General features: G+C 40.2%; 1 long non-coding RNA gene across 1 annotated transcript in view; it reads right to left on the bottom strand.

Moving 5' to 3' along the window:
- The window catches only part of LOC150079147 (uncharacterized), a 28,340-nt gene extending 5,230 nt beyond the window's left edge, over window positions 1-23,110 (bottom strand). Inside the window, exon 1 of the long non-coding RNA XR_016547555.1 lies at window positions 22,969-23,110. This is a non-coding gene — a long non-coding RNA (uncharacterized LOC150079147). The remainder of the gene's footprint in view (window positions 1-22,968) is intronic.
- Between the last annotated feature and the right edge of the window lie 493 nt (window positions 23,111-23,603).

Here is a 23,603-nt window from a genome sequence, read left to right as displayed (position 1 = left end):
CAGTGAAAATAATGAAGCTAGTGGTTAAAGAAGTAATGTAAGGATTATCTTGTTAGGAATAATTGCCTGAAAGGGATGGCTAAGTTATATGACAAACATAGCATGGATTTTTTAAGGAGCAGATCTTGCCTGACCAATCTGATTAGTTACTATGACATAGTTGCAGAGGAACTTGACACAAAAATAAATTTTTGTGTACTTAGATTTCAGTAACACTTTAAATACTCTTCCACATGAAAAACTGCTGTACAAATTAAGGCAGTGTGGTATTAGGGACAGGTTAGTGCTATGGATAAAAGGAGTACAAGATAAAGGGAGTAAAATAAGTGGTATTAAAATCTCTCAACAGAAGCCACTGTCACAACTTGTGAGAAAAGCCTATGAACTCTATTTTGGGTGTAAGGTTGGAGATAAAGATAAAATATCGGCTCCAAAGATATCCTGTAGCTCATGTTAAGAACATTAACAGGCTGGAATTAGTCATAAAGAATGTCTTTTGCTGTTCTGGTAATATAGTGGGAACCTCGAGGCCACATAAATGATTGTTACTTTTGCATGATCAATATTTCTAGTTATTCTGGAAAATTCAAAGCATAAAGTAGAGTATCCCAATGTACCTTCTGCTCTAAGGCCAATTTTTCACAGTGCCAAAGCCACCAGAAACTTATGGACTTGACTCTGATTTAGGATCAAAAAGGATGTCTCCAGAAGATGCAAACCCAGAACGAATACAGATCCAGACTCTTCAACTCTTGATACCGCAAAGCCACATCTAATCACTCAAGCAGAATTGAATGATTTGGTCAGAGATTTGGACCTCTCCAAAATCAAGGCTCAGTTATTAAGATCACAGCTTCAGCAGTGGAATCTTCTTGAAAAGGGTGTCAAGGTGTTTTTTTATAGGAAGAAGCAATCTAACATAATGACCTATTTTTCCATGGATGGCCATCTGGCTTATTGTAATGATGTTTAATGAAAGAGTTACATCTGAAGCACATCCAAGGTCAGTTTGAAAGCAGTTTTATTCCGTAATGGAAATAATTATCCAGCTATACCATTAGCCCATACAGTTCACATGAAGGAAACGCACGAGAACCTACAGGTTCTTTTTCAAAAAATATGCTATCAAGAATATAAATGGAATATCTGTGCCGACCTAAAAGTGGCAGCTTTGCTGACTGGGTTTGCAAGGTGGGAAGTACTAAATACTGATGCTTTTTATGTGAGTGGGACACTCGCATAAAAAGCAGCAGCAGTGGGCCAAACAAAGGATTGCCACTATATGGTAAAAAAATGGTCAGACCATTCAGACACTACACCAGGCCAGAAAAATGTAGCACATCCTCCTTTGGTGGATAAATCAATCTATTTACCTCCATTGCTCATCAAGTTAGGTTTGATAAAAAATATTTGAAAGCGATGGACAAAAAAGGAGTGGGGTTTTCCTGTTTGAGGCAAAAGTTTCCTTGAATCAGTGAAGTCAGGATAAAAGGGAATTTTTGTGGCTTCTCAAATCAAACTGCTATTCCAAGATGAGGAATTCACAAAAAATTAAATGCTACAGAAATAAGAGCCTGGAAGGCATTCGAAAATGTCTGCTGGAACTTTTTAGGCAATGAGAAGTCACAAAATTACAGTGAAACGTGGATGAGCTGATTTTAGCATACAGAGAGTTGGGAGGCAACATGTCATTAAAGCTTCATTTCCTACATTCCCATTTGGACTTTTTTCCTGAAAACTTGGGAGTGGTCTCCAATGAACATGGTGAAAGGTTTCATCAAGATGTTTCTCAAAAAAAAAAAAGATACAAAGGAAAATGGGATCCAAATATTTTGGCAGACAGCTGTTAGAATCTTGTTACATTGGACGATTATAAAAGGCAAAAAAATGACAAAAGTATTTTATCAGATAAAAATTTTTGTAAATAGAATAAGGTTAATAGACCTATTGTTCAATATTTACTACTGTATGTAACATTTTTTTCTTAATATATATGAAATCTTGTTTACTATAAACTTTAAACCCCTTTTCCTTAAAAATAGTGGGTGTTACAGCAATATGGTGCCATATTTGAATTCAGCAACATCACATCTACAAGAATCACCTTGAAATTTAACAGGGATCAAAAAAAAAATGGGTTTTTTTTCCAGACCAGTGTTGTCAGCAATGTTCCAGCCACGTTATGGCAAAATTTGCTCAATGTTTTCACATTACTATACATATATCAGTGCTGATAATCCGTATTATATTATAATCATTAGCATTTTTATACTCATTCAGAATATATCTTCCTTCCTTTCTTACACTTCCCTTCCCTATATCTTCCTTAGCAGCTGGATTAACAGAAGGATTAATACATATCCTACTTGTATTTAATTTGTTTACACACATACAATTACATTTATCACCAACTACTATTACTACTGATATACACTGAAAGGATAGAATTCATGGGACCTTGGTTCCTGGGCAATGCAACACTGTCATCCCTCTCACTAGTGGACAAACTTAACACTTGGCAGGTACATAGGTACACTGCATTCACATAGCTGGTAATTCGATGTTAGTATGGATAAACGTGAGTTAGCTGACTTTGAAGGAGGTATGATAGTGGGTGCCTGAAGCATGGTTCACTATCGCAGAGGTGGCACAGAATTGCGCTATCCTTGTTCAACAGTATCAAGAGTATCAGGAATATGCCGTTTCCAGAATAACATTTCATCGTGGACACCACTGTGGGCGGAGAAAGATGGTGGATGAACATGGCAATCAATGTCCATCTCACATTGTTTCAGCCAATCGGAGAGTGACAGTGGCACAAATCACCGTCGCAGTTTCTGGCACCTCAACGAGTGAGGTGCCAGAAACATCTCCACCAAGACACAAAACATCTCTTCCATCAGGTGATCATTAGCTGAAATAGGCTATGGGAGCCACCAACCCACTAGTCCCATTGCTAACACCACGACACAGGACTTTGCGCCTCAACTGGGTGAAAGAACATCAGCATTGGACCTTGAATGATTGGAGACAGGTTTCCTGGTCCGATGAGTCCCATTTCCAGCTATTTTGAGTAGACAGGAAGTTGTGTATCTGGCGGAAACCGCACAAAGCTATGCACCCGCCATGTCAACAAGGAACTGTTCAGACAGGTGAACAGTTGGTATTGGCCTGAGGCATGTTCAACTGACACACGGGACCTGTGGTACACCTAGATGCCTCTGAACTGTCCAGGTTGTGTGTGCATCCCTTCGTGGTCATTGTGCACCCACAGGGCAATGGACTCTTCTAGCAGGACAGTGCGCTTCCCCACAGAGCCATGGTGACTAGAAAATGGTTCGAAGAGCATTCCACAGATTTTACCACCATGGAATGACTTCCCCTTACACCAGACATCAACCATGTGCATTGTCTTTGGGATGCTGGGGAAAGGTCCATTCAAGCTTTGGATCCTCTACCCAGGAATGTTGAAGGAATTATGGACAACAGAGCAGCAAACATGGATGGAAATATGTGAATGCTTTGTTGAACTAGTGGACTCAGTGCCTCGTCATGTGATGGCTTTTATCCCAGCGAAAGGTGAGCTCAGAGCTTAAACTAGACAATCCTATGCCTGGGGCAAAAGTGTTAAGTATGCCCCCATTATATGCAGGTAGTCAAGCTTTCAGTAGCATAGCTAGTAGGGTTGTTGATGCCTGTGGCCAATATGTCTTCCTGGTGCCCCTGATTGTGATAGATAATTCCTTCAATTTGCACCCCTGAAGCTTATGCCTGAGGGAAATTCCCCCTCTACACCCCACCTTGCTACCCCTCTGCAATCTTTATGAATTTATAAAAATTATTATTGCAACGGTCTACGATTTGCATATATTTATTAATAAAATAATTTAAATAATATAATGAATATAACAAAACAAAAATATCAAAGAAAAAGAAACTTACAAATATTCGTTTATATCTTATAGAGAATTTAATTCTATATAAACTACAAAAAAAAAATACATATAACTACAAAGAAATTAGAAAACCAGATAGTTTGTTTATATATCTAGTATAAAATCATAGAAACAATATTGCGAAATATAGTATTTTTAACATTAAAACATAAACTGAAAATATGCAATGAAGTTGTATTATTTTAATTGAATTTTTCTCGATTTGAAGAATCTTTCACAAGAAGCTAATGTTTACCCGAATTTATAATTTTTTTTCACCCTCACAAAATTTTTTCTGGAATCATAAGTAGCACGTACAAAGACAATGCAGTATTTCTTCTAATAAAATTTTTATAGGTGGCTGCATACGTTTTACGTTCCACTTACATTTTGAAACGGTAATACCTTTAATTTGCACTTCTAATTGCTTAAATTGCCTAAAGGACAGAGGTGGGAACGAAGCATACAAAGTTGTCTCTCTTAATCAGTTCGTTATATGGAAATTTTCTTCATTCTACAGAAACTTAAAGGTAATTACCAAAAGGAATTCAAAAAATTCGCTATAAAGAAGTTCGTTAAACACAGGTCCGACTGTAATTAAATCAAAAATGAAGCAATTTTAAAATATACAGGGTGTTTCAGTTAAACGTTTCAGAACTCCTAAGAGGGGTAGGGTACATCCTGACAACTCGAAATCATATAGCAATGTGGGGTCGGAAATGCTTTCCTGAAGCGGTGTTGTACACAGAAGCACCATAAAGAAAAGAGACCGTAAGTGAGAAATCGTTTTAATAATACATGAAAAGAAGCAAAAGGTACATGGATTAAAGTAAGTGTTCGAAGTTTCTTCCACGGGCTACAATGCACGCCTCACATCTCCGACGCATGGACATCCGAACATTCTGGAATACTCCAGGCGAATTTCGAATTTCTTCGGCAGCTACTGCGATTCTTGAAACCAGCTCCTCAGCATTGTCAACAGGGGTGTCATAAACTAGCGATTTCATATGACCCCAGAAATAAAAATCAAGACATGATAGGTCGGGTGACCGATCAGGCCAACGCACGGGACCACCACGTCCGATCCACTGTTGACCAAATGTGACATCCAGGTAGTTACGAACATCTCCGCTATAATGGGCAGGGGCTCCATCGTGTTGGAACCACATTGTCTGTTGCGTCGATGCAGAAATCTGTTCATCTCTCAAAAGTTGTGGCAATACTTGCTGCAGAAAGATCAAGTAGATAGGTCCGGTTAGACGACACGGTAGCAGGTAAGGTCCGATGAGGTGATCTCCCATAATACTGGCCCATACATTGACCGAAAATCGAATCTGTGCTGCACGACGTCGTATTGCATGCGGGTTCTCGACCGCCCAGATATGGTCGTTATGCTTGTTGAAAATTCCTTCCCTTGTGAAGGATGCCTCATCGGAAAACAACACTTCAGCAGGAAAAAGGGGATTTGTAGCACATTTTCCAAGGTACCACTGTGCGAAAGCAATACGAGGTGCATAATCCTCCGGTTGCTGTGTCTGGACACGCTGCCTGGAGTATTCCAGAATGTTCGGATGTCCATGCGTCGGAGATGTGAGGCGTGCATTGTAGCTCGTGGAAGAAACTGCGAACACTTACTTTAATCCATGTATCTTTTGCTTCTTTTCATGTATTATTAAAACGATTTCTCACTTATGGTCTCTTTTCTTTATGGTGCTTCTGTGTACAACACCGCTTCAGGAAAGCATTTCCGACCCCACATTGCTATATGATTTCGAGTTGTCAGGATGTACCCTACCCCTCTTAGAAGTTCTGAAACGTTTAACTGAAACGCCCTGTATAACTGGTCGAATGCAACCTTAAAATGCTGCACCTGGGGCTACCGCCCTACCCTAGTTCCGGCTCTGGGTGGGTCTACTCGTTACTAGGTAGGTATCCTATGATTTCGGTCCACTCAGTGTGCACTCCAGCCTAATAGTTTAGAATGACATTTCATTTTTCTTAGTTTTCAAAGTTTTTATTATAATAGAAACAACTTGTTTACTAATTTTCATTCAGATATATTTTGTTATATATAAAAATCGAAAAACTGACATAATATTTAACAATTTACAAAATTTTTAGAATTGAGAATATTCCAGAAAGGTGTGGAAGATTCCTGAATGTGGTAAAACGTAGATGATTCTAGAAAGTGGGAGTATCGTTTCAATATTATACAAGATTGAAAGATGATTCATTTCAGAATGTTTTGCAATAATATAAATTGAGTGGTAACAGCTGATAGTTATGAAATCGTCATTCGGCAAGAGTTTGGTATAAGTTCTGTTGCGTATTTCGTGATAAACAAAGAAATAAGGAACTGAGTGTTGGAAAAAATTGCTATTGAAACTCTGTATGAAGAAAGTTACTCCGTGAGAAATATTGGCAAAAAACTATATGTTTAATATAAAGAAACTACCATTCGACGATTCAAGGAGACGTACGGATAAACTACGATCACGAGTAACAAAAAACAGCAATAATATTTTTGATTTGTTGAAAAACACTGTCTCCCTGATTGTGTGATACAACATTTTTAACCAAATAAAACATTGCAAGCAAAAGGCTTCTAATAGGTCAATTCGAATATATCACCAGCTGTCTCCCTGCTTTCAAAACATGTCGGATGCTTACATTAAAAAACCACGGAACAGATAATAAATTTAATATCTTCTGGATGATGCAAAAAAAAGTTGCCAACTGAACTGTACCTGAATTTGAGCAACAAAATTCGCTACGAAAAATCGAAACCTCTCATTTTTCCCACAATGATTCATGTGTGACGAAATATTACAAGTCCATTTAAATCGATTTATAATTAGTTGAAAGCGATTGGAGTGAGTTTGATAATGAACACGAAGAACGTTGGAATAACAAATAGCAAATTTTAGGATCGACTTTTTCGGCATTTTAAACAATGCAATCCATTCCTTAAAGATAGATTTGAGTTGATCGTAATGCATAAAGATTGTAATTTTAGCATAAGTAAAGACATGATCCAAGAAAGCGAGCTTATAGAGTATCAGCCAAAAAAAAAACCTCATTTCACCCATCTAGTCACTCCAAATGTTTTAGTTCTGCCTTAAATCTATTTAAGCTCTCAGCTTCTACAAGGACGGATGGAAGTTTGTTCCAACAATCAACCACCTGCTGACACATCTATCCTAGACCTCTTTCCTCAATTTGAATTAATACCGTCAGGCGATTATTCTGAGCAAGAGGAAGAATCCCATCAGCATTGAGCATGCTCAAACCATTCAATGCTTTATACGCCTCAATCAGATCACCTTGCAGGTGCCTGTCTCCAGGCACTGTAAATTGCCAAACTTATTAAGCCTTTCTTATTCAGCTCTGCATCCTTCTTAAAACTAGGCTTCCAAACCTGTATACAGTACTCAAAGTGTGGCCTGACCATTGCCTTATACAAGGGGATAATCACCACCCTGCTAGAAAAATTCCTTATATCATTGACAAGACACCATGAGCTACTCTTGCAGACCGCCTGCACTGCTCAGAAAACTTCATATCTGCCTGCACAATTACCCGCAGGTCCTTTTCATTCTCTACCACTATCAGTGTAGTACCACACAGTTGATACGTTACTGCTTCCCATTTGCAGTAATTTACATTTATCAATGTTAAACTTCAGTTGCCACCTCTCAGCCCATCTGCTCAACTTTTCTAGATCCTATTGCAGCAGCGTACTGTCATTAACGACCCTGCCGACCATCATATCGTCTGCAAACTTGAACATTAAGCCTGATATACCGTCATCAATATCATTAATAAATACAGAAAACAACAATGGTACCAAAACAACCCTGTGGACTCCACTAATAACATTAGTCCACAATGAGCAGTGTCCATTGATTACCACTCTGTCTTCTCGCACTCAATCATCCTTTTATCCATAGCAGCAATTTGCTTCCAAGGCCACACTGCTCCAATTTGTTCAGAGTCTTCCATGTGCAACAGTATCAAAAGCCTTCTAAGGTCCAAATATATGATATCAAAGTTATTCCCTGCATCCAGTTCCTTTGTGACCACATCATAGTATCCAATCAAATTGCTCATACAAGACTTCCCTTTAACATACCCATGCTGTGTCCGAGCTATAACTGAGGTGTTGTCTAGATGATCCTGCAGTGTTTCCATTAACTTCCCTGGAACAGGAGTTAAACTAATAGGTCTGTAATTACTTGGGTCACCCTTTGCTCTGCCTTTGTGAATTGGGGTCACATTTGCACATCTCCCGTCCATGGGTACCTCCCCTGAGTCCAAGGAAGCTCTAAATTATGGCTAAGGGTATGCCTACTTCCTTTGCTGCCCCCTTTAATATATTTGCTGTCAGTTATTACAAAATCATCTAGCTGATTGCCAGAGTTTAATTCACTATATAGTTCAAGAGAGTGAATGTAGATGCAAAATACTCATTTAGTTCGTTAGCTATCTGAGCAGGACCATCAACAGTTGAACCATCGATATCAAGTGGACCAACCTCATTCATCCCCTTCTAGAGTTTACATAAGTAAAGAACTCGTTGCTGTGTTCCTTTGCCAAAGATTTCTCGTAATCTGCCTAACCTAAATTTCTTTACAATTTGAATTATGCCACGATGTGGATAAACTAGCTGTGTAACAGTTTTATGGATTTAGAAATTCTATTTAAAGATGGCGATCTGACAGACATCTCCACCATCGATTTATACAAAGAATTAAAAGTATCTGTGAAATTATTTCGCAGGTAGTTATTCTCACCGAAAATCTTTCATTTTATGTGCACAAACAATTTAACGGCATCATTGGCAAATCTTTTTGTGGAGCTAAGCATTCTTGTAACGTTGCCATTATCAGTGGCTATTGCAGAACGAAGCTTTTCAAAATTAGTCATGTTTTCTCCGTTCCACGATGACACAAGGGCGGTTGGACGGGTTGGCAAACTTATCACCTGAACCATCCCATTGCCGTTGATTTAGACCTAGATGAAATGATTCGTAGATTTGCAGTTAAGGCAAGAAAAAGGTAATCTCTGAAGGCAAAATTTTAACGAATATGTAATATTGTTACTCGTTTATTAAAATTAAATTAATATTTTTATTCTAATATTTTAATAAAATGAACTGAATGAAATAAATAGCAAAATTATATCTAAAATTTATATTTTAACGAAAAAAACTTTTCCAGTTTTTACGAATGGGATAGGGGCACGAACGTTGGCTCACATCGCCGCAACCCTTTGAGTTAACTTTGATTTAGTTATATAAATAAAATGCTACCTACAAATATAAATCTACGTAGGGTCAAAATCGGCCCATATTTGTTGAATCACTTTAGTAAGTTGTCCCTAACATTTTCCCTTTTACTTAGTGTCCTTCATAAATCATTATTATTATTGAAGTAAAGATTTTGAATGTTTGGGATCGTTTTAACTCGAACTCCAGGTGACCGTAATGTTCATTAACACAAACGCAACTAATAAAATGACCAAGAACTTGATCCGGATGAAACGAAAATACAAAGCCAAAGAGGTCAGTGGTTAACTTCTGATGACCCTGCTCAGGTTGCTGGCAAATTGAACAGATATTTTGCATCTACATTCACACGTGAGGAATTCTTTACAGGAGGAGATGTCAAGAGTTTATCAAACTCCAACGAGGAGGTAAATGACCGGAATAACTGAAAGGAAAGCAGAAGAGATGTTGTTGAAGCTGAACTTAAAAAAGGCACCTGGGGGTGGGATGGTATCTATCCAATCATATGAAGAGAGGGAGCAAAAGAGGTCAGAAAACCCTTAGCATACTTATAACAGCATCCTTGCATTCAGAGACTCCCATATGGGCTGGAGATGTGCGGATGTATCCCCAATTCTTAAAGGGGTATAAAAGATGACATGAGTAATTACAGATCTGGCAGCATAATATTTCTTCCAGGGAAAACAGAGTCACTTGTTAAGGAAGTAATGCAGGACCATCTGAACGGGAATAGAATTATGCTGGATTTCATAAGGGGCGGTCTTGACTAACTAATCTAATAAGTTAATATGATGCAGTGACTAAGGAACTGGATGCAAAAAATATTTTTTCATATCATATACAGTACTTGGATTTCAAGAAAGCTTTTGATACTGTTGTGTAAACTGGAGCAATGTGGCATTAAAGGCACATTGCTATGGATAAAGGGGCGGTTAAGTGGAAGACGACAAGAGAATAGTTATCAATGGGCACTGCTCTTCGTGGACTTATCATTGGAGCTCCCCACAGTTTAGTACCAGGCCCATTTTTTTTTTTATTAATGATATTGATGAAGTTATATCAGGCTTAATGTCAAAGTTTGCAGATGATGCAAAGGTTGGCAGGGTGGTTAACAACAGTAATTACGGTATGCTACTGCAAAAAGATTTAGAAAAATTAAGTCGATGGGATGAGAAATTGCTGTTGAAGTTTAACGTTGACACATGCAAGGTACTGCACATGGGTAGCAGTAACCACAGAGTAACTTATCAACTGTGTGGTACTACACTCAGAGTAGTGGAGAATGAAAAAGATCTTGGCGGTAATTGTGCAGTCGGACATAAAATTCTCTGAACAGGGCAGACGTGCAACCAGGACAGCTCATAGGTTTTGTCAATGATATATGTATAGAAACTTTGCTAGTAGGGATAAGGAGGTGATTGCCGTTTGGCCTTGTACAACGATCTACAATATTGTATACAGGTCTGGAGGCTGCACTTCAGGAAGGATGTAGATCTGCTGAAACGGGTACAGAGAAGGGCAACAAGATTGGTGAAGTGAACAAAACGGGTGCTCTGGCCTAGAAAGGCTTGAGTTCTGCAATTTACAGCGTCTGGAGATTAGGCACCTGTGGTGTGATCTGATTGCGGAATTTTAAGAAAGGCTTTTGATACTGTTGCACATGGAAGACTGTTGTTGCACAAATTGGAGCAGTGTGGCATTGGAAGCAAATTGCTGCTACGGATAAAGGGATGGTTGAGTGGGAAAAAAAAAGAGAGTGGTAATCAATGGACACTGCTCTTCGTGGATTAGTGTTATTAGTGGAGTCCCCCAGGGTTCAGTGTTGGATCCATTGTTATTTTCTGTATTCATTAATGATATTGATGAAGGTATTTCAGGCTTAATGTCCAAGTTTGCAGACGATACTAAGGTCGGCAGGGTTCTTAATGACACTAATGACAGTACGCTGCTACAACATGATCTAGAAAAGTTGAGCAGATGAGCTGAGGGGTGGCAACTGAAGTTTAACATTGACAAATGCAAAGTACTGCAAATGGGAAGCCGTAACCCGAGAGTAACGTATCAACTGTGTGGTACTACAATGACAGTGGTAGAGAGTTAAAAGGACCTGGGGGTAATTGTGCAGGCAGATGTGAAGTTTTCTGAGCAGTGCAGATGGTCTCCAACACTAGCTCACATGGTGTCTTGTCAATGATATACAGCAATTTTTCTAGCAGGGATAAGGAGGTGATTATCCCCTTGTATAAGGCAATGGTCACGCCACACCTTGAGTACTGTATACAAGTTTGGAAGCCTAGTTTTAAGATGGATGTAGAGCTGCTGGAACGAGTACAGAGAAGGGCAACAAGATTAGTGAATGGAACAAAGGGTTGCTCTTACAAAGAAAGGCTTAAGTTTTGCAAATTACAGTGCCTGGAGACTAGGAACCTGCGAGGTGATCTGATTGAGGTGTATAAAGCATTGAATGGTTTGAGCATGCTCAATGCAGGTGGGGCTCTTCCTCTTTCTCAGAATAATCGCCTGAGAGGGCATAAATTCAAATTAAGGAAATACAGTTGTAGGATAGATGTGCGGAAATTTGCCTTTAGCCAGCGGGTGGTTGATTGCTGGAACAAACTTCCATCTTTCGTTGTTGAAGTTGATAGCTTAAACAGACTCAAGGCAGAACTAGACAAATATTTGAAGTGAGTGGATGGGTGAAATAAGAAGGGGGGGGGGGGGTGTTTTTTTTTTTTTTTTGGCTGATGCTATATAAGCTTGCTTGCATCATCCGCCCTTGCTAATGCTACTCTTGTCACCCTTTGATCCCTCCTTGTGAACTGGGGATACATTTTGCACTTCTCCAATTCGTGGGGAGCTCTCCTGAATCCAAGGAGGCTCTCATAATTATATATATGGGTTTGTTACTTCTTTTGCTACCTCCCTTAATATAACTTGATAATCCCATCCACCCCAGGTGCATTTGTTATATTTAACTTCAATAATTTGTCCTCCCCTTTGCTCTCAGTTATTAGAAAATAATTTAGCTCCCTGTTAGAGTGTGATAAACTCCTGGCTTCCACTTCCCTATAGAATTCCTCGTGTGTCAATTTAGATACAAAATACTCATTCAGTTTGTCAGCTAACTGAGCGGGACCATCAACAGACGAACCATCGACATCAAGTGGACCAATGTGATTCATACCCTTCCTTCTAAGGTTTATATAAGTAAAGAAGTCTTTTCAGTTTTTCTTTGCATCCTTTGCCAAAGATTTCTCGTAATCTGCTTTTGCTTGCCTAACCTTCTTTGTGACTTGATTACAGACTAGCTTATATCTACCATAAGCTTCTTTGTCGCCTGATAATTTATATACATCCCATGCATATTTTTTCTCTGCCATGAGTCTCATCAGTTCACCTGATATCCATCTAGGCCTAAACCTTGATCAGTATTTCTTAGTTGGTATGAAAAGCCTGATAGCTTTCAAGATTAATCCTTCAATGCTTACCATTTAGAATTTGCTGTTGGTAACATCATCAGTTGGTCCCAATGTATAGAATTTAAAAACTGTTTCAATCACCATTATGAAAGCTAAAAGCCTTCCCGTTACCCCTGATGATAGTTACATCTTTAAGTAAATCCCACATCAATACACTGTGATCACTGTCACCTAGTGGTTCCTTTACCTGCAGATTCGTAATGCATTAATAATCACTGCTGATAATCAGATCAAGAGTATTACTCCCTCTGGTTGCCTCTCGAACATGCTGCTGTAGAAAACAGTCATCCAATAAATCCACAAAAGCCTTGCTAGTGTGCGAGTGACCAACAAGTTCCAGTCAATATTTTGAAAATTAAAATTTCCCATTACAAGAGGTTCTGACTTACTGGCCCACTCTATTTCTTTGTACAGGTGTTCGTTGTACTCGTCAGAGTCATTAAGCCTATTACACACTCCTCTCATTTTTGCTTTCGCGTTACTTATGTCACACCAAACTGATTCAACATAGCACTGGCTGCCCATGTCAACTGGTTGCACTGCTTTAGATTTTATGTGTTACCTAACAGCATAAACCCTCTTTCCTTTTCGTACTCATTGTATTGCTCAAATTCAAATTCTGCATTCCTTATATCTGTGTCACACCACGTCTCTGATATCCCAACGATATCTGTCTTTGATGTCTTGTCTTGACTAGCACTTCAAATTCATCGAATTTATTCATTATACTCCTAGCATTGGCGTACATGCAAAAATACATGCACCTGTTCTCACTTTTAGTTACCCTAATGCAACCCATCTATTTACTTGCTCCGTGATGGCTCCCAGTAGTTCTTGAAATCCCCTGCACCTTTCTTTCCAGTCGCTGCCGCTCATTTCATTAGAAGCATTGCAGGAATCACTTTCTCTTCTGCTTCCCGCTATTGTTAATCTGTTAGTCTGCATATCCTCCCCCAAGTTAGCAGTTTTCCGAGCCCCCTAACACTGCCTCAATAACATCAGCAAATATTCTTACACCATTTCTATTTAAATGTATCCCATCCCTGTAGAAGCAGTCTCTCTTGTTAACAAGCTCAAACCTCGCTGGCAAAAATTTTACTCCCATGAGCCTTTCACAGTCTCTCCAAGGCCGAATTGATTGACAAAGCTTTAATCATATACTCCCTCCTATCAAGTCTGGCCCGAATTGCAGACGCTTTCATATTTAATCCTAACTGCCGACTTTTTTTGAAGATTGACCTGTACTTTTTAAGTAAGCTCGCAAATCTCCTACTCTTAACTGCCAACGTGCACAACAATATCACCTTTTGTGCTCTTATAAGATGATATCTACTCTACAACGTCATCAACTTATGCCCCCTGGCAGACTTTTCTTGGTCTTTTTTCTACCTATCCTTTTTGCACAATATATTTCCCGTTAGCCAGACAATAGAGTCACCGACAAGAATTGCTCCTGTGGGACCAGCGCATTCTGCCTTGCACTAACTTGTTCGTCTAGTAAAACCTGCATTAATAATCACTGTCTACTTTTAAGTTCACTTATTTGTATTCTTTCTTATAAGGTTTACATTACAGTATTGTATTTAGTATACTACACAATAAACTGTAAAGAAAGCAGTAAGTCTATGCAATAGTCCTTCATGTAGGTGATGAATACGGTTCTTGTTATTATCGATTTTTAAGTGCATCAGCGACTTGGACCACATTGCGTTTTATATATAATGTCTATAAAATGGCATGTGTTCTTTGGTCGATTTGCTTGTTTGCTGGACGAATACGAGGTTCCGTAATAAAAAACCATTCTACCGTCCACTGAGACCGTCTAATTAAGCCACTTTGAAAAAAAACCCATACAAATTCCGTCGTTGATGGGATTCGAATTCTGGTGTTTTCCACCTGTGTGAGCAGGACCGTGATTATGTTAACTGTGCTACTGGGAAGGCCGAAAATGAAGAAACCAAAAGTAATAGATATACACTGAGTGATCACTGAATTATGACCACCTACCTAATACTTCGTAAGTCTTCCTTTTGCCCTCAGTACAGAGCTATCTGAAGTGGCATTGATTCAACAAGATGTCGGGAGCGTTCGGGAGGTAAGGCCAACCAAGCTGTGTGTAATGCGGTCTGCAATGCAAGTATGGAGGTGATTGGTGTATCCAGACGCCTGATATGCCTTTCCATAGTGTCCCACAAGTGCTCTATGGGATTGATATTGGCGGAGATCGGAGGCCAATGGATATGCCGGAAGTCAGAACTGTGTTCCTCAAACCATTCCTGCACAAGTGCCCGATGGCTCGGCGCATTGTCATCTTGGAAGACACCATCGCCATTCGGGAAAAAGTGTAACATAGCAGGGTGTACACAGTCAGCAAGCAGTTGGCGATAGCGGAGACCACTGATACGTTGTTCCACATGCACCAGGGGTCCAAGTTCCTGAAAGTGAAACATGCCCCATATCATAGAACCGCCTCCACGGGCCTGCACTTTTGATGCCATGCATGATGGATCAAGAGCCTCATGTTGACGCCAAATCCGTACACGACCATCTACGGTGGGGAGTAAATAACGTGACTCATCCGACAAGCACACTTTCTTCCAGTCGTCTAACGTCCAACTTGCATGCTCTTTGCACCAGGCGAGTCTTTTACGCCGGTGAACCTTGGTTAGGAGAGGATGCTGTAGGGGTCGTCTGCTAGTATAGCCCATGCGTGCGACGCATGATCATTATCATTATTATTGTTATTATTAGCCATATGGTGCAAGGAAGCCTGAGACTTATGCTGCACCAGCCAAAAAAAAAATTCTGAACTACCCCGAAAGAGAGAGAGAGAGAGAGATAAAAGGGAATCACCAAGGAAGAGAAGAAGGATATTCCAGCTCAGGATCCTGGGTGTGCCAAGCCCATACTCACCAGATGTGAGCCCCTGGGGTTGTCAGACATTGTTCCAGGCTGGCCCATGTTGTATTGGGTAGTCAACTTGAGGATTTTTGGCTGCTGAAAAGGGATAAGTATTTTTAAATATTTACCGTATTCTTCGTTAATTAACATAGTACATTGTGTTTTACAGAGATATTAAATAGGTTTAGTTGCGTTCGGGAGGTAAGGCCATAGTGGCATAGTGGAGGTAAGGCCAACCAATTAGCTTCTTATTTTGAATTTAACCAGCCATTCTTCGAAGTTACGACTCCCGATGTTGTTCCAATATTGTTGAACTAGCCGCCATATTGTAGTCGATAAGAAATACCTTAACGTATATATATCTCGAACTGATAGCATAAGGTATAAAGTAAAACTAGATAGCGTAATACGAAGCACTGTGTTAGGAATCTGTTAGCTTATTATAGTATTTTCAATTAATCAAAAATAATATTAATCTTTTTAAAATTCATTGTGAATTAAATTTTATTTAAACGGAAATCATCACACACACTAAAGCTGCGAAGCAAAGATCACAGACTAGCGAGAGTGCTGTGACTCGGGGGAGAAACGAAGGGGGCGATTCTCCAACGCATCACAGCCTCAAAAAATCTGCGAAATGTTAAATGTTTGCCGACCTTTCTAAAACAGGACAAGATCTAGCCAAGGAGGATGCCTTTGTGTGTGCTAGGAGGTCTAGCGTCAAGAAATTAGGTGCCAACTCAGCGTTCTGTTGGGCGTCTATGAGAGCTTGAGGTGTAGGGTAAATGCCCTTGAAGAAATTAATATGAGGGGCCCATCAAGCTCTCAGCTGCCCAGCTCAACGACAGAGCTCACTCCTATGGATCAGGCAAAACAGAAGCAATCTATAAGGCAGAATGCGCTGGTCCCAAAGGAACTAGTTATTGTTGGTGATTCTATTTTCAGGGAGACGGGAAATATACTATGCAAGAATGATAGGTGGAACAGGACCATGGTATATCTGCCAGGGGCAAAAGTTGATGATGTAGAGCAGATATCATCTTTTAAGGGCACAAAAGGTGATGTTGTACACATTGGAACCAATGACATTAAGAGTAAGAGATCTGCAGATTTACTGAACAAGTACAAGTGAGTGTTGAACAAAAGTCGTGAGTTAGGGTTGAATGTGAAAGTGTCTGCAATTCTGCCCAGACACAATAGGAGGGAGTATATGATGAGAGCCTTGTCGATCAATTCGTCCCTGGAAAGATTGTGCAAGGCTCAAGGGGTAGAATTTTTTTCAGCCTGGTCTCTGCTTGTTGACAGGAGAGACTGCTTCTACAGGGATGGGGTACACTTAAATAGAAACGGTGCAAGAATATTTGCTAATGCTTCGAGGCAGTGTTAGGTGGGTCCGAAAATTGCTAGCTTGGGTGGATACACAGACTAAAAGGTTCAAATGGCCGCAAGCAGAGGCAAAAGTGATTCTTGCACCTTCTATTAGAATGAGCAGCAGCTGGAAAGCAAGATAATGGAGCTTTCCAGGAATGCTGGGAATCATAGTAGAACAAGTAAATACATGGGCTGTGTTAGGGTAACTAAGAGTAGGAACAGGTGCATGTATATTTTCATGTACGCCAATGCTAGAAGTATAATTAATAACTTTGATGAGCTTGAAGTGCTAGTCAAGACACCAAAGGCAAATATTGTTGGGAAATCAGAGACACGGTGTCACACAGATATAAGCAGTGCAGAATTGGAATCTGGGGAGTACAATGTGTGCAGGAAGGATATACAGGACAGGAATGGAGGAGGGGTTATGCTGTTAGTTAAGAAACATAAAATCTAAGGAAGTGCATTCAATTGATGTTGGTGGACAGTGCAGTGTTGAGTCTGTTTGGTGTGAAATAAGCACTGGCAGAGGAAAAATGAGAGTAGGTGCGTGTTATAGGCCTAATGAATGTGATGAGTATAATGAGCAATTGTGCAGAGAAATAGAGTGGGCCAGCAAATCAGAATATCTTATAATGGGGGATTTTAATTTCCAGATATTGACTGGAACTTGTGGATTGGTCACTCGCACACTAGCAAAACTTTTGTGGATTTATTGGATGACTGTTTTTTACAGCAACATGTTCGAGAGGCAACCAGAAGGAATAATACTCTTGATCTCATTATCAGCAGTGATTATACATGCGTTAAGAATTTGCAGATAAAGGAACCACTGGGTGAGAGTGATCACAATGTACTGATGTGGGAATTACTTAAAGATGTAACTACCATCAAGGCTAAAGGGAAGGGCATTTGCTTTCGTAAAGGTGACTAGAGTGTTCTCAGACAGTTTATAAATTCTATACAGTGGGATCAACTGATGATGTTACTAACGTTGAATTCTAAATGGGAAGCCGTCAGGGACTTAATTTTGGAGGCTACTAAGCTTTTCATTCCAACTAAGAAATACTGTTCAAGGTTTAGGCCGAAATGGATGTCAAATAAATTAATGAGGCTCGTGATAGAGAAGAAGAATGTATGGAATGCGTATAAAGTATCAGATGACACAGAAGCCTATGGCAGATATAAAGTAGTCTGTAATCAAGTCACAAAGGAGGTTAGGCAGGCGAAGGCAGATTATGAGAAATCTTTGGCAAAGGATGCAAAGAAAAACAGCAAAGAGTTCTTTACTTATGTAAACTTTAGAATGAAAGGGATGAACCAGATTGGACCAATTAACATAGATGGGTTGACTATTGATGATCATGCTCAGGTAGCTGACAAACTGAATGAGTATTTTGCATCTACATTCACACATGAGGAGTCATTCAATGAGGGGAGTGCTAGAAGTTTATCAAACGCTAACATGGAGCTAAGTGATTTGTAATAACGGAGAACAAAGTCGAGGAGAAATTGTTGAAGTTAAACATAAGGAAGGCACCTGGGACAGATGGAATCTATCCAGTTATATTGAAAGAAGCAGCGAGGAAAGTAAGCAAACCCTTGGCCATGATTATGAGAGCACCTTAGAATCAGGGGAGGTCCCCATGGACTGGAGGTGTGCAAATGTATCACAAATTCACAAAGGGGGTTCAAAAGGTGACAAAAGTAACTACAGACCTGTTAGTTTAACTTGTGTTCCGGTGAAAATACTGGAATCACTGGTTAAAGAGGCATTGCAGGATCATCTAGACAAGACTGCACATAATAGTTAAGACACAACTTGGATTTGTTAAAAGGAGGTCTTGTCTGACCAATTTGATTGGATACTATGATGTGGTCACAAAGGAACTGAATGCCAATAATAATTTTGATATAATAAACTTGGATTTCAGGAAAGCTTTTGATACCGTTGCACATCGAAGACTGCTGTACAAATTGGAGATGTATGGCTTTAAGGGTAAGTTGCTACAATGGATAAAGGAATGGTTGAGTTGGAGACGACAGAGAGTGGTAATCAACGGACACTGCACTTTGTGGACAAATGTTGTTAGTGGAGTTCCCCAGGGTTCGGTGTTGAGCCCATTGTTGTTTCGTATATTTATCAATGATATTGATGAAAGTATATCAGGTTTAATGTCCAAGTTTGCAGGTGATACAAAGGTTGGCAGGGTTGTTAACGACAGTAAAGAGAGTATGCTACTTTAACTGGATCTAGATAAGTTTGGAAAATGGGTTGAACAATGGCAACTGAAGTTTAACATTGAGAAATTGAAAGTACTGCATATGAGTAGCGATAACCGAAGAGAAACGTACCAACTCTGTGGTACTACACTCAGGGAAGTGGAAAGTGAAAAAGACCTGGGGGTAGTTGTCCAGTCAAATATGAAGTTCGCTGAGCAGTGCAGACGGGCTGCCAGAGCAGGTCATGGCGTCTTGTCAATGATATATAGGAATTTTGCTAGCAGGGACATGGAGGTAATTATCCCATTATACAAGGCAATGGTCATGCCACGCCTAGAGTTCTGTGTACAGGTCTGGAGGCCTCATTTTAGGAAGAATGTAGAGCTGCTAGAACGAGTACAAAGAAGAGAAACAAGATTTGTGAGGGGAACAAAGGGGGTGCTCTTACCAAGAAAGGCTTAAGTTCTTCCAATTGCAGCGCTTGGAGAGTTAGACACCTGCGATGTGTGTGATCTGATTGAGATGTATAAGGCCTTGAATGTGTTGAGCAAGCTGAATGCTGATGGGATTCTTCCTCTTGCTTAGACTAAAAACTGAGGGGGCACAGTTTCAAATTGAGGAAAGATAGTTGTAGAATAGATGTTTGGAAATTTGCCTTTAAACAGAGGATAGTTGATTGTTAGAACAGGCTTCCATTTTTTGTTCTGGAAGCAAATAGCCTAAACCTGAACTGGACAGGCATGGAGGGGTGAAAGGGGAGCGGTTTTTTTTTTTTTTTGGCTGATGCTGCATAAGCTTGCTTTCTTGCATAGTATGCCTCTACTAATGCTAATGCTAACTCTTCAACAGTAATGAGCCTGTACGAGTCGTCGGACACGGCGCTCACCTCTAACATCAACCTTTCGCTGACCTTTGCAGTTTTGTCGGGTCGTTGTTTGACCATTTTGACGGCCGTCCTGGTACATTTTAACTACGGCGGCTCTCAAACACCCCACCAGTTCAGCCGTTTCGAAAATCGAGTCACTAGCTCGTCGAGCACGCACAATCTGTCCTTTATGAAATTCCGATAAATCCTTTCTTTTACCCGTCACGTTCGGGATTTTACTACCTACTGAACCACTAACACCGTATGGTACGTAGGTCGACTAACTGCTCACTCTCGTACCTCACGTGGTCATCGGGTCGCATTCAGTTTTCATAGGTATGGTTATAATTCAGTGATCACTCAGTATATGTAGCATCACTCGTATCGACGCTATATGTTGGCTAGGGAAGGTTTTGATTATGTCACACCAACTAGGACTTGGTGATCATACAGATAAAAAGATCACTAAAATTAAAAAAAAAACAAAAAACAAAAACGTCAGTAGAACTGTCACTTCAGTTCCTTCGAAATCCATTTTTTGTTTTTTTTTGTTTTTTTTACTGAGTAACACACTCCTCGACAAAATGAATAGAACACGTAGAAAACGTGGTCTAACTCGTGCAGCTGGAGATGAAGCGGGACAAATTTGGTATGGTGCATACCATAGAATAACGATGAAATGAGGAGGCAGCAGCAGGCAGCCAGAAACTTCAGACAGGTATAAGGGACGTTTATAGGGCCTTTTTTTTATACAAAATTACCAAAAAAAAAGGTCACATTAGAGAAATCGATACAAGATGCTCGAAAATATAGTTACATAACATCAGTATGGCGTATGATACCCTCCAACGGTTAAACAGGCCTGATAGAGTCGTGCTCGATATAACGGTGTCTATAAGATTCTGTGGCAACAGATCCCATTGTTTCTCCAGTGCAGACCTTAGCTCACCAAGTAACCAAGGAGTTTGCTGTCGGCGGCAGTGCGACGCCCAAGGGAGGCCGACACATGTTCGATTGGATTTAAGTCTAATGGTCGTTGGATATCTTCAGTTTCAAGATATTTCTTCACCACTTCAGCTCTATGTGCATGGGAAGAAAATCTGGGCCAACCGCACCCCTAAAAAGTCGCACATAGGGCTCGAGGATCTGTTGTCGATACCACTGCGCAGTTATGTAGTAGTATTTTAGGAGCATCGGCGCCTACGGTCCTATTGCTCCGCGTATATTGTCTGTAAATTACGTGTGTTCTGAGGTCGATTTTATGTTTGCTGGACGAAAAACCCGAGTGTTCAGGAGAAAATACCATGCTACCCTCGCCTGAGACCGACTATCTCAGTTACTTGTGAAAACGCCTCATAAAAATTCCTCCCGTCATCGACGGGAATCGAACTCAGGTATTTTCTATCCGGTGTGGAAGGACGGCGATCCTACCAACTGTGCTATCGACGAGGGCTCTGCACACTTTCGGTTCCTCTATCAAAAACATCAAAAGCGGTGCGGCCGTCTCCTCCCCACGCGAGAACACCGTCTCCACCGTAACTGTCCCTTTCTCTGATGTTGGAGAGATGGTACCGTATTCCTCGTTGTCTCCAGGTGATTTTGATTTGATTTGATTTGGATTTTATTGGCGCATTAGCAACTAAGGCTATAATGTGCCAACTCTCCAGGTGAAATAACGTCTAGAATCTGTAGGCTAAAATGGAACGCATCAGAGAACAGAACTGTACCTCATTTGTCAGGGTTCCAAGTCATATGTTCGTGGCACCAGTTTCGACCAGCTCTGCTGTGATTTGGGGTTAATGGGATACAAACCACTGGCTTCCTTGCTTCCACTTGAATTGGGCCTTTTTAACACAGTCCGGTTGGAAATATTTTCACCCGTGGCCGCAACAACCTCAAGAAACAGTTAATGGCAGCACATCGTAGGGTTCCATCTTTGCTGTTAGAGCCAGACAGCGGTCTGTTCTGGTTGACGTAGCCCTCGGGCAACCTTGGCCAGCTCATGTTTTAATGGTTCCTGTCTCCTGAAACTGCTTCTATATAGTAAAGGTAAAGGTAAACTGCAGCTATTATCAACCCACTGCAGGATGGAAGCCTCCTCAGCAATTCATGTTGAGGGAAATGGACCATAATCTGCCACGCTGGTCCAGTGCAGGTTGGCAGATCAACCGTATTTAGCAGTCAGGGGCTTGAACCCCGGTCTACTCAAGGAGCGTGTGCTACTGCACTCCCGCTCCTGACCACTCGGCTACGGAGGCCTTCGGCACCAGGGGGTTCCCCCATCTCCGCTAGCTTCTATAGTGCTGAGACGAGAGTGCGTGACACATTAAGCCAACGTGCCACCTCCGTCTGCGACTGCCCGACTGCAAGTCGTCCAACGGCCCGCCATCTCAAAGAATCATCTGAACGACAATGACTTGACATCCTGTGTAAAAGAGATGTGGCTATCCCACTTAATAAGCCAAATAAACGGGAATTAAGTGATGTGGTTGCAACCTGTCTTTATATGGGCATGGATAATTTGCATAATGTGCAACTCTGTAAGGTGTTAGATCGATTTCTATTGGATATTCGAAAATTGCATGACAGGATTCCTATTATAACAAATATTCGCCATCGGCGATACTGTTCACTATAAAATATTCAAGAAAAACGTTTTGTTCTATTAATTTTGTCGAGCAGTGTATTATAATGGATTTTCTGTCTTCTCAACGTTCAACTCGGTACTATGTATATCTGATAGTGTACTGTAGGTTGTAATACCATTTGTGTGTGTGCGGTCACCGTAAAAAAAAATAATAAATAAATAAATACAGGCATAAAGTGGTGGTAAAGAAAACAAAACACGATTAGAAATTCATCCATATTTTAAAGAAATAATGCCTGTTCTAATAACAAATTACTTACCGCAACATTGTTTGCCACGATCGTCCATTTTGCCTTAAAATGAAGTTTGGGAAATAAATGTCTGGATGACTTTCAGTATAGTGTATATATACAGTATATATAGAGTCAAACATCTGTCGCATGCACTAGATAGATGGAACCGTGTGCAGAGCATACAGAAATTAATATGATGCAATTGCCGTTGCGTCAATAAAAAGACGCCCAAGTGTAGTGTAAGTCGATTTCTCAAGGTAATATTAAAAATAGTAGTGCATGTGTAATGATGATGTAGAAATAACAGAACGAATGAAACTGTACAGCAGACAGACACGTATGAAATGAATTATTGCACAAGAATTTCAACATGGCCTGCTTAAGTCCTGTAATAACTAAAAGAGACAACTGGTCGAAATGATAATGTTATTTATATTTATATGGAATCTAGATTTAATAATATTTCATTTTTTTCAATTTCAAGTACATTAGTCCAGAAGAACTACTCACTAATTTTTAGTCAAGAATATTACCCCAGGGACTCACGTCTGGTGATTATGGGAGTGACACACACACAGGGCGCGCCCTCGCTCTCTCTCAGAGTAACTCGCAATTTTTTTTTTTTTTTTTGGCTGGTGCAGCATAAGCTTCAGGCTTCCTTG

This window comes from Mastigoproctus giganteus, chromosome 10 (genome assembly GCF_048544385.1).
Source record: "Mastigoproctus giganteus isolate SK-2022 chromosome 10, ASM4854438v1, whole genome shotgun sequence".
Taxonomy (NCBI): Eukaryota; Metazoa; Arthropoda; class Arachnida; order Uropygi; family Thelyphonidae; genus Mastigoproctus; species Mastigoproctus giganteus.
Note: the sequence above shows the minus strand (reverse complement) of the source record. Positions and strands in the feature narration are given on the sequence as shown.